This window comes from Pteronotus mesoamericanus, unplaced genomic scaffold (genome assembly GCF_021234165.1).
Source record: "Pteronotus mesoamericanus isolate MK-2021 breed Mesoamerican mustached bat unplaced genomic scaffold, CSHL_Meso_final contig_68, whole genome shotgun sequence".
NCBI lineage: Eukaryota > Metazoa > Chordata > Mammalia > Chiroptera > Mormoopidae > Pteronotus > Pteronotus mesoamericanus.
Window position 1 is genome coordinate 8,108,448 of NW_026555234.1, and position 14,090 is coordinate 8,122,537.

At 49.2% G+C, this 14,090-nt stretch overlaps 1 protein-coding gene across 1 annotated transcript in view; it reads right to left on the reverse strand.

Annotated features, from left to right (window-relative positions):
* The window catches only part of PROM1 (prominin 1), a 90,381-nt gene extending 87,463 nt beyond the window's left edge, over positions 1-2,918 (reverse strand). The window contains exon 1 of the mRNA XM_054581955.1: positions 2,757-2,918. The gene's annotated coding sequence lies outside the window, so the exon portion shown is untranslated. The remainder of the gene's footprint in view (positions 1-2,756) is intronic.
* Positions 2,919-14,090: the final 11,172 nt, after the last annotated feature.

Below are 14,090 nucleotides of genomic sequence, written 5' to 3' on the forward strand. Positions count from 1 at the left end.
GGGCATATCCACAAACCCTGGTTTATAAGCAAACATGGTGACCATCCAGCTTCATTTCTTCTCTTCTTCTCATGGAAATTTGATGGAATTTCTTTGTCAAAGATCTTTGCACTGGATGTTTGTCATCTGGGGCTTTGGGGGGTAGGAGCTGACCAACTTCTGAGCCTACCTTAGTGAGTCTGTGGTTGCCAAATCAGACCTCTCCTTGTGAGGCCAGCTGAGGCATGCAAACTGTGTCCTGCTGGGTGACTCCGGCTCAGCCAATCAGACACTTACTCCTGGGCTTGTGCAGGGATCAACACGCAAGGCTGAGACATTTTCTCATTCCTCCGCGGTACCAGCAGGCACATCCAGAGTCTCATCAAGGTGATGGCCCATCCATACGCCACTCTGGGGTTCTTTTGCATGTCCTGAGCCTGGCTAGCCGGCCTCCCTGTCATTTCTCTAAGCCACCTGATACAACTACCAGAGTTGGCGTTTGCCATTTGTAACAAAGCACCCCAGGCTTTAACAAATCTCAGAGATGGCTCTTGGTACCCCACAAAACCTACTTCCTTCATATTTGAAAAGGTCAACAGAACCATATTTGGTTTAAAGTTTTACTATTTTAACCTGTCCTCTGATGCACTTGCTTGCGTCCTTGCCCAAACAGTCCAGCATGGAATCCGTATGGAAGTTCATAAGCAGTATTGTGAGACACATTAAGAAAACAAAACTAAAAGGTCCTGCTGAAGAGACCACAGGGCTGGAGTCTGGCGTCTGGCTTACTAACTCTGTGACGGTGCACCCCTTTCTCCACACTATCCTTTGCTCATCTGTAAACTGGGGTTTCCCGTCATGCGGGGCGGGGAAGGCGGAATAGGTTCCGCGCCTGGACGCAGCTGGCAGTCGATGAAGGGTCTGCGCGGCTCCTGCCAGCATCCACGCTCCCACCTCAACAAGACAGGACGGCTCCAGGGATATTGAAAAGAGAAAACTCACGAGTAAGTGAGAAAAGAAAAATAAGTAGTAAGGTCACGCAAGTCGAATTGCATGAAGTTGCCGATATTCAAGTCTTCCATGCAAAACCAGAAAAGCATCCAAAAAAACACCAAAAAAACAAACCACCCGGCAACTTCATGTAGTTCAACCTAACACATGGCCGCAGATATTTGAGTCTCCAAGAAGGGTCTCTGTTGCAGCGCAGGGCGGGGTTAGGTTTAAGGAAACCAATCACACACCTTATCCTTACAAAGGCCCCCGCCGCCCACCGGACTCCGGGAAAACCTCCTGGAAGCCGCGCTGGGACTCGTCAGCAGCCAAAGCGGGCTGCGGGCGGGCTGCGGGCGGGCTGCGGGCGGGCTGCGGGCGCAACCTGTTGCCGCGGGAAACTTGGGGCCCTGGCTTCCCCAGGCTTTTTATCCAAGCTGCCGCCAAGCCGACCCCCTCCTCCCCGCCCCCCGCCCCCAGCCTCTTCAGACAGCGGGACACAAAAGAACGGGCTGCAGGGCAGGTCGGGAAGCCAGACTCCAGGAATTAGCCAGCCCCCTGGGGGAGGGGGTTCCGGAGTAACTCGCTGCCCCCAGCGAGCACGTGCGCTCCACAGCCGGGGTTGGCAAGGATCGGGGGTCCCCTGGGAGGAGACGATCGGATCCCTTGCCCCTCTCCGCGTAAGCTTTCAGGGAAACTGACCTCGGGTCCCGACTCGCCAGCACCGCAAAGCTCTTCCTCTGTCCGTGCTCCCCTTTGTTGTCCCGGCAGAGCCTACCGCCGGGGGCGCCCCAGCACTTAGTTCTCGATCCCAAAATCGGTGCAGGTCGGCGCGCGCTCTGCACCCCAAACGGGTAGGGGAACCCTTCGAGTCCGGGTTTAGTGAGCTCCCCGGCTAAGCGGGCAGGTGGCCTCTGACTGCCACCAGAGCTCTCCGGTGTTATGGTCGCTTGCGCAGCCTATTCCATTTGGCAAATCAGAGAAAGGTGACCTCTTTCCATACCCATCGGGAGGCTCAGTGCCTCGCGCTGCGGGTGCCACCCCAGCTCTCCCTCACCGCAGAACAGTTCCCAAGGCCCCCATGAGGCTCCTCTTGGTCCACTGCCCTTCAGAGATCGAGCCCACGGCCTTGGGTCCGGCCCCGGTTCTGCTCGCTCTCTCAACACGAGCTCCCGCCCAGAACCTGGGGACCACAGCCGGCGGCTCCCGACCAGTGGATGAAAAGAAGACCCACCAGGCAGCCGGCAAAGTCGGCGCATCTCACTCTGCCTGGAATCCCACTGGCGGGGCGCCTGGACCACCCCGCCCGCCTGGCAGCCCTTCTGGACACCTTCGGCTCACATCACTTACTGAGGTGTCGGGGCGGGGTCTCGGAGGACTGGGAGGTGAAGGGCGCATAAAGAACCCCTCGGTTTCCCATTCCCCACCCCCAGCTTTCTACAATGGGGTGTGCTTCGCCGCCTCAGGGGGAGGGCGCAAACACTCACCCTGCGCCCGGTCCAGCTCCCGCTTTGGCCAACGCGGCCCGCCGCTGGCCCTCTCCGCTCGCTGCCCTGCTCCCCGACCCGGCTCACAGCTCCCGAATGATTAAAGAGCCTGCTTCGGGGACCACCGGGAAGGCTTCCGGACAGGCTCTGGGAGGCGGCGGCACGGGAAGGCAGCTACCCGGGAGGCGCTAGCAAGGCCAGTGGCCTGGGGACCTGTTGCCTCCTGCTCTCCTCCCCACCGAGACCTGCGGATGGAGTCACTTGTCTGTCCAAGTTTCCATAAGTGTATTCAGTACTCACCTGAGGCGGGACAGCTGAGCGCTGCGAGATACCTGGCGGGGACCCCGCTGGGTGTTTTAAAGAGAGCTAAGCCTGGGGGTCTGGGCGCGCTCCCATTGGACCAGCAGGGCAGTGTTGCTGATGCCCCGGGTCACCTGAAGGGCTTGGACTGCCCACGTTTCCTGAGGCGGGAGTCCTGCTCACCGGAGCACGCCCTTCTCACCGCACCCACGCCTCCTTCACCCAGACCGGGCCCTCCGATTGGAATGCCACCGCGCTTCCTTCCACAGACTCCTCCTCTGTCTGGTTCCCACTCCGGCCTGCCTCGGCGGACTCTCCCGCCGCCGCTAAGGACGCTTTTATTGCCAGCTCCCAACAGACTTTTAAAAACAATTTACCCAAACAAAAGAAAGCCCAAATCATTTTGGTTCCTTAGTGTGTACCAATCACAATGTTAGTGGCTGGAGCTATACAGCGGCATAAAGTAGCCATTCTCCCATATATGCATGCAGACGTCCGCTGCACTGGACACATACCAGCCTTAGTTAATCATTTCATACTGGTCTCTCCGGGCTGTGAGCAGCCCGCCACCTCCACAGGCCCCACTCGCTGCCGGGCTGCGCCTGCAAACCTTCTGCCAGGAGGACTCAACCACCCCCTCGTCTAACTGCACCCACCAATGTGCACCTCACGTCTCACTCACCACTTCCTACCTTGAACAGAGAATACTGTCTGATAGGAAAACTAAGATCTCTAAGTGCCCTCAAGACGGGGTACAGCATGGATCTTTGACGTTTGTAACATGGGCGGATAGAGGGAGGAACGCCAGATCTTTGAGGGATGGGCGGGAACATTACCTCGGTGGCTCTTTCACTTACTCCAGAACCTACCAGAACAGGTGCTGGCAACAGCGTTGTTTGATTTAAAGTTTACACTCATCATGAATGTGCCTGCTTCTAGGACAAGAAATACTAACTAGTTCAGGGAACCTCTGAAAATGACACTACACTACAGGTATCGTGAGGGTACGTGGTACCCAGAGATGGCTTCTCAGCAGGCCTGGTGCTTGCGCCTGTGAAGCTCCCGATGATCAGGGGCCTCTGCTTGCCTACCCCCCAGAGCCCCAGTCCAAGGGCTCAGAGGCAGCCCTGGGGGCGGGGGAGGGGGGCAGCCCGGCCAGAGGTGAATTTTCTCTCCTGAAAGCAGCGAGCTCTGACCGACCTCAAATTCAGGCCCTTTTCATCGCTGTGCCTTTGGCTGCTTTATCTTGAGAATTATGTCTCACGGGGCTTTTTCTTTTTTTAATCTCTAATAATAATAATGTGGACAGCAGTAGCGGTCCTCAGCGCTAAAGCTTAATGAGCGTTCTCTATGAAGGAGGCCCTAGGCTCAGCGCTTTCAGTGCAGGATTTCATGTAATCTTAGCAACAACAGCAGCATTGTCTCTCTCCTTAAAGACAAAGCTAGAACAATTTCAGTCACTTGTCCAAAGTCCCAGAGCTAGTAAGTGAAGCACGGATTTCGAACGCTGATCTGGCCTCCAGTACAGATCTGGCCTCCAGGTCTAACACACCAGTACTCCCAACAGAAGGCAAAACCTTCGCAGGCCTGTGCTCCTCAGTGGAAAGCGCATCGTGTCCCTGAATGCTTCGACTATTTTTATCCATTTTCATTGCCCTCAACAACTACTCTACCTAGACCATCATAGGTATTCAGTTGGTAGATGAATAGATAATAAACACAGGCACAGTATTAAGATGTGTTCTAAACAGCCTTAGGCAGGCAGTGAAGGGACCTCATGCTTTGTCCTGTTCATTTGGACTCTGGGCCCTAATTCCGCACTCCTGTATTTTTAGTGCTACTGAATTTCTATGTCTCCTGTTACTTGCAAGGCCTGAAGCAGGTGATGTTATAGGCGTATACACACTCAGTCATCAGATGCAAAAATTAGGTCTCCCTTTCTGAAATGGCTTGGCTCCCCATTTTTCCTACCCAAATGAACATTAAACACATGGTACCATGACATCCTAGCAAGAGACAGGAGATTCATTCAGATGCTGTCACTAACTCCCATTGTGGCTGCTGGTAAGTCACATGGTCACTGATAAGTCACAGACCCCTAGGGCTTCACATTCCTCACTGGTTCCCCTGGGGCTAGAGGCTACCATTTGCATAGCACAGAGAGAGGACATTCCAGTCATCGCAGGAAGGTCTACTGGAGGCCGCTGGGCCAAAGAGTGAACCATAATAACCAAAAATTACAATATGACTGGGATGAGAAGATTGAGTTTCAACAAAGGTATCAGGGTTAGGTGACACTCGAACTGAAGCGTTGAAGTGAATTATTGTCCGAGTACCCAGCACTTGGTCATTCAAGCATCTCAAGTTTTTCACAAGAGGCTCCTTATGAGAAACTTTGGATATTTTTCTGAGCCAATACGACTAAAACAAAATAGGTTAGCAAGTATATTACTCTAGTTACCCTGACAATTTCTACCAAGAAAACATATGCTTCAAAAAAAATGGCGGCACTTGGCCCTTCAGAAGAACAGGATTGTGACATCTCAGCTGCCACTGGCCTGCTTTCTTAAGATGAGACTGAGATACGTGTAAGGGGCAGCCTAGAAGAGAGGAGGAAAAGGGAGAAGTGTGGGGGCGGGGCAGAGGGGAGGAGGGGGATTGTTCTAAATAGAAATTCTATTAGTTTCACCCTGACTGGTGTGGCTCAGTGGCTTGAGTGCTGACCTGAAAACCAAAGGGTCACAGGTTCGATTCCCAGCCAGGGCAGGTGCCTGGGTTGCAAGCCAGGTCCCCAGTAGAGGGTGCTCAAGAGGCAAGAACACATTGATGTTTCTCTCTTTTCGCCTTCCCTTCCCCTCCCTCTAAAAATAAATAAATAAAATCTTTTAAAAAGAAAAAATAAAAAGAAATTGTACTAGTTTAGAAGGGAATGGCCTCATGCAAGCCAGGATTCTCTTATAAATATTTTACCTCATGATTTCCTGTTCATCTTGCTTTCCATCCCACCTCCTTGCTGCTGGGCTTTGATACCAAAAGTAACATTGCTGGTGTTTGATAACCGAAAGCCAAGGAAACATTCTTCTTGTATTTTGAGAAATGTCAGGTAACATTTGTAAGTCATCCACCAAGTCTGCTGCATACTAATTCAAAGGTAGAAAAGTTCAGTTCAGTTTGGACAAAAGGGAGGGAAGAGGAGGTGGGGTGGCCAGCCCAAGGCCAGGTGCTCCAGAGCTTGGATTTCCAGCGAGCGTGAACTCCAGGAGAGGCTGGAAAACGCTGTCCCACGTTAATGGGGGTAGGCGTGGGGGAATTTTACTTTTTATGTGCTGAACCTGTCTTCTGGTAACTGTTTCCAATAAATGCCTCATCTCTAGGGCCTGCTTTCATCTGTGCCTGTTCCTCTGACTTCATTTTTTGCTTGCAGGGACTCAAATGGGGATTTAGAGTTTGCGTTCAGTAACCACGTGGGGAAGGTGAGGGCAGCACAACAACAGAAAGCTATAAAGCATAAGGACACTCAATCTCATTTTCTCAAGGAAGGTGCACTTCCTTCCACCGGAATGCCAGTGAGCGATGGCAGGAGGAGGCAGGCAGGAAATGCCGCACTTTCTGATCCTCCAGATGTTCGTTTTTTTATCATATTCCATAAAAGGTTCACCCAGGAACTTGTACTTTATACAACAGCAAAACTTACATCTTTGCTACGCAGTATTTTAGAGCTCTGGAAATAATTACTATTATTAGTTTCCCCTACCTAACTACTAATTTGCACTTCTCATCATTATCTGAAAGGACTCACACAGCATCCATCAGCCAGCCCTCACGGTTCTTCAGTGCCTTCTGTAGATCATGAACTAGAGTCATTAGTTACTCTGACTCAGAACTACTTATAAAAAAATATCTTTTATCAGACATGGTCTTTCCTCTTTTTTACTATCCTTGCATTTTTTTCTCATTGGTAGACTTTTAAAAATAGCACTGTCTGCAATATTCTCTTCATACTTTATCTGCTACTGAATATAATCAGGTATTTATTTTAAACCCAGTAAACTTTCTGCTAATTAAAACACTTTTTTTTTCTCTCTTTTTTATGCCAGACCAAGTAAGGGGTTAAATAACAGGCCCATCCAACCTGAGGGCATTATGCTGAGTGAAGTCAGCCTGGGAAAGACAAATACCATGTGATCTCACTACTATGTGGAATCTAATAAAACCAAACTGGAAGAAACAGAGATTAAATTTGTGGTTGTCAGGGGCTGGGGCTGGCGAGCCAGGGAAGTGGGTGAAAATGGTCAAAAGGAACAAACTTCCAGTTATAAGATAAATTAGTTCCAGGGATGTAATGTATAACATGATGACTATAGCTAACAATACTGCGTTGTATATTTGAAAGTTCCCGAGGGCATATATCTTAAAAGTTTCCATCACATAGAAGAAAAAATTTTGTAACTGTGTGCAGTGATGGATGTTAACTAAACTTATTGCAGTGATCATTTCACAACATATGTATACATGTATCAATGCTTTATGATTTATACCTTAAACTGATACAATGTTATAGGTCAATTAGATCTTAATCATACTGGAAAACATACAATAAAATAGAAAATATATAATACAACATAAACAAATTATAGTTCCACCCAGGTACTTATAAAGAACAGCTATTTTTTGAGGGATAGTGGGGAAAACATGGGATGTGGCGGTTTGAACAGACCTGAGAATGACCTAGCTTTGCCGCCCTATTCCCTCATTCGTTCATTCATTCACTTACACATGCGTTCAGCGTCTTCTGTGGGCGAGACACAAATATGGCAGGGGATATACAAAGGAGACCCAGAGCTTATCCCTTTATAGAGGAGAACGTGAAAGATTAAAGCCACCAAGTCAATACTTCGCCTTCCTGAACTTCAGTTTCCTCACCTACAAAATAGAGGTTTTGCAAAGGTTAAATGATATGATACATGTAACATACCTGGCACACACACTAAGCAAGGACGGAAATGGCGTCTCCTGTTTCTGTTCTCTGTCAGACTCTCTCACCCTTATCCCCCACTTTTTCACTTCATCCCGCAAATATTTCATAATATATCCCCAGGATTTGCAAGGCTCCAGGCCAGAAAGGCCGAAGGAGCTGGACATCGTCTGACCTCTGCCCTTCAAAAGACATTCTCCAAGACTTGCCGATGAACAAAGGAGAAGGCTGACCGTGTTTTTGATGGAGGGGTATGATTGAACGGACTTTCTAGAAATTATTGGATTCTACAGAGATTTTTCCTTGGACTGTATTCCTATTGACTAGGCTATATTATGGCTCTTAAGGGTAGACGTTATAGTGTAGAAAAATGATGACAATGCAAATGAACGTTCTCCAGTAGAGATCATTTCATTTCTACCGGGCAGAAAACATGATCCTAAACATAAAATTGTGTTGCCCTATGGGATAGTGACAAGTTTTGCAACTATTAGCAGGAATTCATGCCAGCGTTCCTGAGCGCCCCTGTGCATGTCTGCCCATCAAAGGTCCTTTGAACCAGTCATCACATCTTACTGGTTCCCCCATTAACTAATGAATTGAGTAAAATCTTTGACATGTGTTCACTGCATATTTGCATGGCAATCATGTTTTTAATTTTTTGAAAATTATAATGTAGAAGCCCTACGGGAGCTTATTATCTCTAGGGAAGCAAACAGCAAATTTTAAACCTTAATTATTTTTTTAATTAAAATGCAAATAAGAGCTGGAAATAGGAAACCTCTGAGCCTTGGAGGAGACCCTAATACTGTAATAACAGCCCCTTCGCTGGGACTGAGATTCTGCAAGACTCATACTGAAGGCGCCTGTCAATTTTTCTTCCGATCCCCTCCCCACAGCAACCCCACTTAGAATGATCTGTGACTAGAGGCTCCAGGATGAACAAAATGAACTAACAAGCAAAACAGAGGCAAACTCACTAGATAAAGAGCAAGCTGACCCCTGCGCAAGGGGGCTGGGCTTGATTGGGGCGTGGAGGGATTGAGGGAAAAAGAAAAACAGGAGAGAGAAAAACTCATGGACACGGACAACAGGGTGGTCCTCACCGGGGGTGGGAGGCAGGGGAGTGGAAGCAGATGGAGGAGGGTAAAGGGGGAATAAATGGTGACGGACGGAGACCTGACTGGGGTGGTGAACACACAACACGGATGGTGTGCTCTAAAGTTGTGCACATGAAGCCTGTACAATTTTTTCACCAGAGTCACCCCAATAAATTCAATAAAAGGGAAATAAACAAATACAAGTAAGTAAAAGTTTAGACCCTGTTCCTCCCACCTGTTAGCTGTGTGACCTTGAAGCAAGTGTTCTATTCAACTCACAGAGTAGTTTGATCAAGTGTTCCTATTATATGCCAGAGCATGTGCCCGGCTGGAGCGCAGATGGGTGAACAAGACAGGAGCCAGCCTGCCCTTGGTATTCCAGAGCCCAGGGCAGGGCCAACAGACAGCAGGGATTCCCGAAGGTGGACAATGCAGCTACGCTGGAAGAGGGACCCTACAGAGTACCCAGCACACCTGGCTTGATCTATGGGGAAAGGAGTGGCTTCCCTAAGAAAAGGTGTTTAAGGAGATGAAGGAAGACAAGGACTTGACTTAGCCCGGTGAACAGGTGGGAGGAGCGCGGTGCAGGTATCAGGCAAGATGTCCAAAGGCCAGGTAAGTTCAGGAATGTGAGCCTCTCGAGGATTAAGGAGACAGGAGGCCCAAGGCCATGGGGTGGCTGGGGGCCTGGGGGAGGGAGGCCAGCGCAGGCTTGTGGGATCTCGTCAGGGAGCTCACGCTCAATCCTGAAGGTGAAGGGCCTTCACTCAAAGGTTCGGAATGGTCATGGTGTGATCAGATTTTTGAAGTATGTTCCTGAGCCTCTGAATCTTCGTCTGTAAATAAGGGGTCATAACGTGCCCCTGACTCTCTCCCCTGCCCACCCGTGGTCTAACTCTCCAACCAGAGGCCAGAGTGATGCTCTGAATGGAAGCCAGAGCTTGTCCTTCCTTTTCTTAAGAGCCCATGATGGTCCCCATCTCAGCCCCTGCCCAGCACAACATCTGAAGTGCCCAGCACGACCTGTAAGAATCTGCCACACCTCCCTGGGCCAAGCACATGTCCCCTGAGGCTGTGCTCGACTGTACCCTCGGCCTGAGACTGCAGCCCCTGCCCAACACGCACCGCTCCGGAGGCCACACCTGACTACACCCCTCGCTGTCACCTGAGGTAGCTTGGTTTTTCCCTCGGTCACTTTCACCTGTCACCCCATGCTTATTTGTTCAATTCTTTCTTGTCTGCTCTCCTACTAGCAAGTGAGCTCCATGGGAGTGTGGGCTCAGTGTTTGTTTGCTGCCATTTCTCCAGGATCTGGCACAATGTCACCAGCCCAAAACAGTTGTTGGGTGAGTAGCTGAACAATACCTACTTCACAGGTGTACTGAGAAGCTTGAATGACAGGATCACTGTAACAGTGTCGGTTGCAGTAAGTAGTTAGTAAGTGGAAGCTTCCTCTCCACCCCAGCCCCACTTCTCCCAGACTCTCAATCAGAAGTCCCTCCCAGGGCATTATTCACCCCTGGGCCCCTAAATGCCCCACTAGCCCTCTGCCCTGCTTGCCGGCACCCGGCTCTGTCCCCAGCTGACCTCCTTGTTCTGTGCCGCCCAGGAGCTGGCTTGGCTGTGTCCCAGGAGGAAGAGATGGGTGTACCACAGTCACCATACATTGTGGCTACGGAGATCAGCAACTCTTGGATCTTAGCCATCGTCTGGCTGCTTCTGAACCTTGTGTGGTCAAGGCCTGGGTGTGGCCAACATGCCCGGGTGACATTGAATGCATGTCGCACATTGGGACTACTTTACAGAAGCACAAATAACAAAACCCTTTCTTAAGCCTTGACCGATGGTTTTTTTTCTCTTGACCTTGACACAATCCAGTCATATGCTGCTTAATGACAGGGATACGTTCTGAGAAGTGTGTCATTAGGCAGTTTTCTTACTGTGTGAACGTCATCGAGGGCACTTACACAAACCTAGACGCTATAGCCTACTACACACCTAGGCTAAATGGCACAGCTTATTGCTCTAGGCTATAAACCTTTATGGCGCGTTACTGTACGGACTACTAACACAACGGTAAGTATTCATTTTTATATGCATAGAAAAGGTACAGTAAAAGGGCAGTACAAAAGATAAAAAATGGTACACCGGAATAGGGCACTTACCGTGAATGGAGATCACAGGACTGGAAGTTGCCCTGGGTGAGGCAGTGAGCGAGGGTGCGTGAGGGTGAAGGCCCGGGACCCCACTGGGCACCTCTGCAGGCTTCATAAACACTGTCCCCCGGCCCCTCCCTCTGCTTCCTCGGACAGGGTGCGAAATAGGGCACGGAAGCCGTCAACGCTGCTCCACAAACAGGGACGTGGGTGGGACGGATTAGCAATATCAGGACGAAACAGGCGTGGTAAAGCGTAGGTCACCGTTACAGGGACAGTCAGGAGGGAGTGAAAGGTGGCCTGAGCACCGGCAGGAATCAGAAATCAAGCTGGAGACATGCAGGGACACGAGACTGTCAGGGCGATGTATGGCTTTGCCTATTGCATGTCGAAGCGGTCACCAGACCGAGGAACTTGGTGGTTATCATCAAAAAAGAGGGTTCTTAATGCGGAGAGGGTGTAGAACTGAGGACTCGATGTCCACATTTTGGTAGCCAGCTTTTCTGGGAAAAAAGCCTGAAAGCTTAAGAATGCATTAATTTTCACTCTCTAAGTATGTAGTTTAAGGAGTTCAAGGAAATGCTTTAAAGAACAATTTTCATGTTCTGATTAAGTCCCATTAAATGGCAGAATGCACTATTTGGAAAGACGCTATTTATGGGTAGTTTTTTAAATCTCATTTAAACTGTTGTAAAGTTTTATTTCTTCAGGGGCTGAGCCAAATTTTCCATAAGATACAGCTCTGGGGCAATTCTCTTACTCTTCTATTCTTAGCTTCAACGGAGGTTGTAAATGTACAAATTTTAAACAGCAGCTTCAGCTGATGAGCTCAGTGTGATAGCTGTGGAACTCAGTAATTTTAAGATTTCCTAGAATAAATTTAATTGGCATAGAAATACTTGCAATCAGCTGTTATTGTTGCTGTAAATCCCTCTCTTGTCTTTTTAAGCCCTGGGTAAGCTCCATGAGAAGTTCTGGCCTCCAAAAATTGTTAATGAGGCATCACCAATGAATGGGATCTTGTTGTGGCCAATGCTTCTGATTCATCTGAGGCAGGTGTCTGTGTAGTTCAGAGACACCTCAAACAAAAAGAAAATATAAAGTTATTCTTACCCTTGAGGAAGAAGGACATATTATTTTAATTTACCCTTTGGCATGTTAGAATCAGGTTTACAAATCCACACCTGTCTCTATCTAGCTGTGTCGTCTTCCAGAATTCCATACTGAATTTAGAGACATAAATCTAATTTAACTGAATATAAGCCATTTTGTCTTTAAATATGTAAGCCTGACTTTTAACCCTTGTTCTGCTCCTAACTAGCTGTGTGACCCTGGGCAACTCACACAGTGTCTCCGAGCCTCATTTATAAAATAGGAATGGTAATACATACCCTGTAAGATTACAGTTTTTTTGGAAATAAGGGTTTGGGGAGATAAAGCATGTGATTGCATTATTAGCACAATGTACCCATTTCAGATCATTTCTTTTGTTCCAGCTGCATTCAGAGAAAACCACCCTGGCTGGTGTGATGAGCACTGGCCTGTGAACCAAAGCATCACCAGTTCAATACCCAGTCAGGGCACATGCCTGGGTAGCAGGCCATGTCCCCAGTAGAGGGCGCACCAGGGGCAACCACAGATTAATGTTTCTCTCCCTCTTTTTCTCTCTCCCTTCCCCTCTGTCTAAAAAAATAGCTAAAAAACAAATACTGAAGGTCTTAAGTCACATTGGTGTCTCCACCAGCATCCTCATTAAATCCTCACCTTGATTTTCCTGGGCTGGCAACACAGAGGGGATTCTCCACTCAGGAGGACCTTCCCAGGATGCGGGGGCGAGTCTCCCTGTGTCATCAAGCCTCTGGAATCACAAGACCCTGCCTGTTCTTCATGCCCTCTGACCTCCCCCTGAACACAGATCCCTCCCTCAGTTCAACCCAGCTCAGCTGAGACCAGGCTGGGTTCCTTAGCAAGATTTTCCAAGGGGTGTTGGAAACACCAAAGGGACATAAACAGAATAACTGACAACTGTTACCAATATGGCTGCTCATAGAACCCTCAAGGATGCCCAAGGCTGCCCTCTGCTGGCTCAGCTTCCTCTGGGCAGTGTCCACCACCCCACAACACTTGGTGTCCTTCCTCCCTACCCCCGAGGTCTCACAGAGGGGCCCATAGAGAGGAAGGTGACAACTCCTCACCAGTTTGGGACCCACCTTCCAAACTACTTCCTGTCTCAGCATCTTCCTCTTCCTACCTGGTTGATGTTGGGAATGTCCACTCCTTTGAAGGCTCTGTCCAGCCTGCCAGGGCATTGGAGCCTCCACTAGTCACATCAGAGCACTGTCCTCTCAATGTTATTCAGAGACCACAGATGCTGCTGTGGCAGGGTTTCTCACAGCCCCACCTGCCATACTGAATGAGTCTGTCCCTGGTCCTCAAAGCTCATCTCTGCTCACCACCGCAGTGAGGGTGCTAGGTGCCTGGCAAGCCTGCTTCCTGCCCCCACCCTGCCTACCTGCTTACCCCTCACAGCCACCTTGTTGTGGGTTGAACTGTGTCCCTACCTCACCCCAAGCGTCATGTTGAAGTCCTAACCTCTAGTAACGTACCATATTTAGAGATAGGTCATTACAGAGGTAATTAGATAATAAGAAGCCATTAAGGTGGGCCCTAATCCAGGATGACTGGTGTCCTTATTGAAAGGAGACACGTGGACACAGAGACAGACACCACAGAAAAAAGACAATGTGAAAAAGATACAGAGAGACTTCTGGCCAAGATGGGGGCATAGGTAGATACACTTTGCTTCCTCGCACAACCAAAAGAAGGATAACAACCAATTCAAAAACAGAAAACAATCAGAACTGCCAAAAAATTGAACTCTATGGAGGTCCGACAACCAAGGAGCTAAAGAAGAAACTTTCACCCAGACTGGTAGGAAGGGTGGAGACAGGCAGCCAGGGTAGAAAGGACAGGGGCAAGGCCATGGACTGTGCAGCTGAGGTGGCAGCTGGCAGACCAGGCGGTCCCACACTCACATGTGGATAAGCTGGGAGGAACAACAGGGGAGTGAGACAGACCATGCAATCCAGGGTTCCAGTGCAGG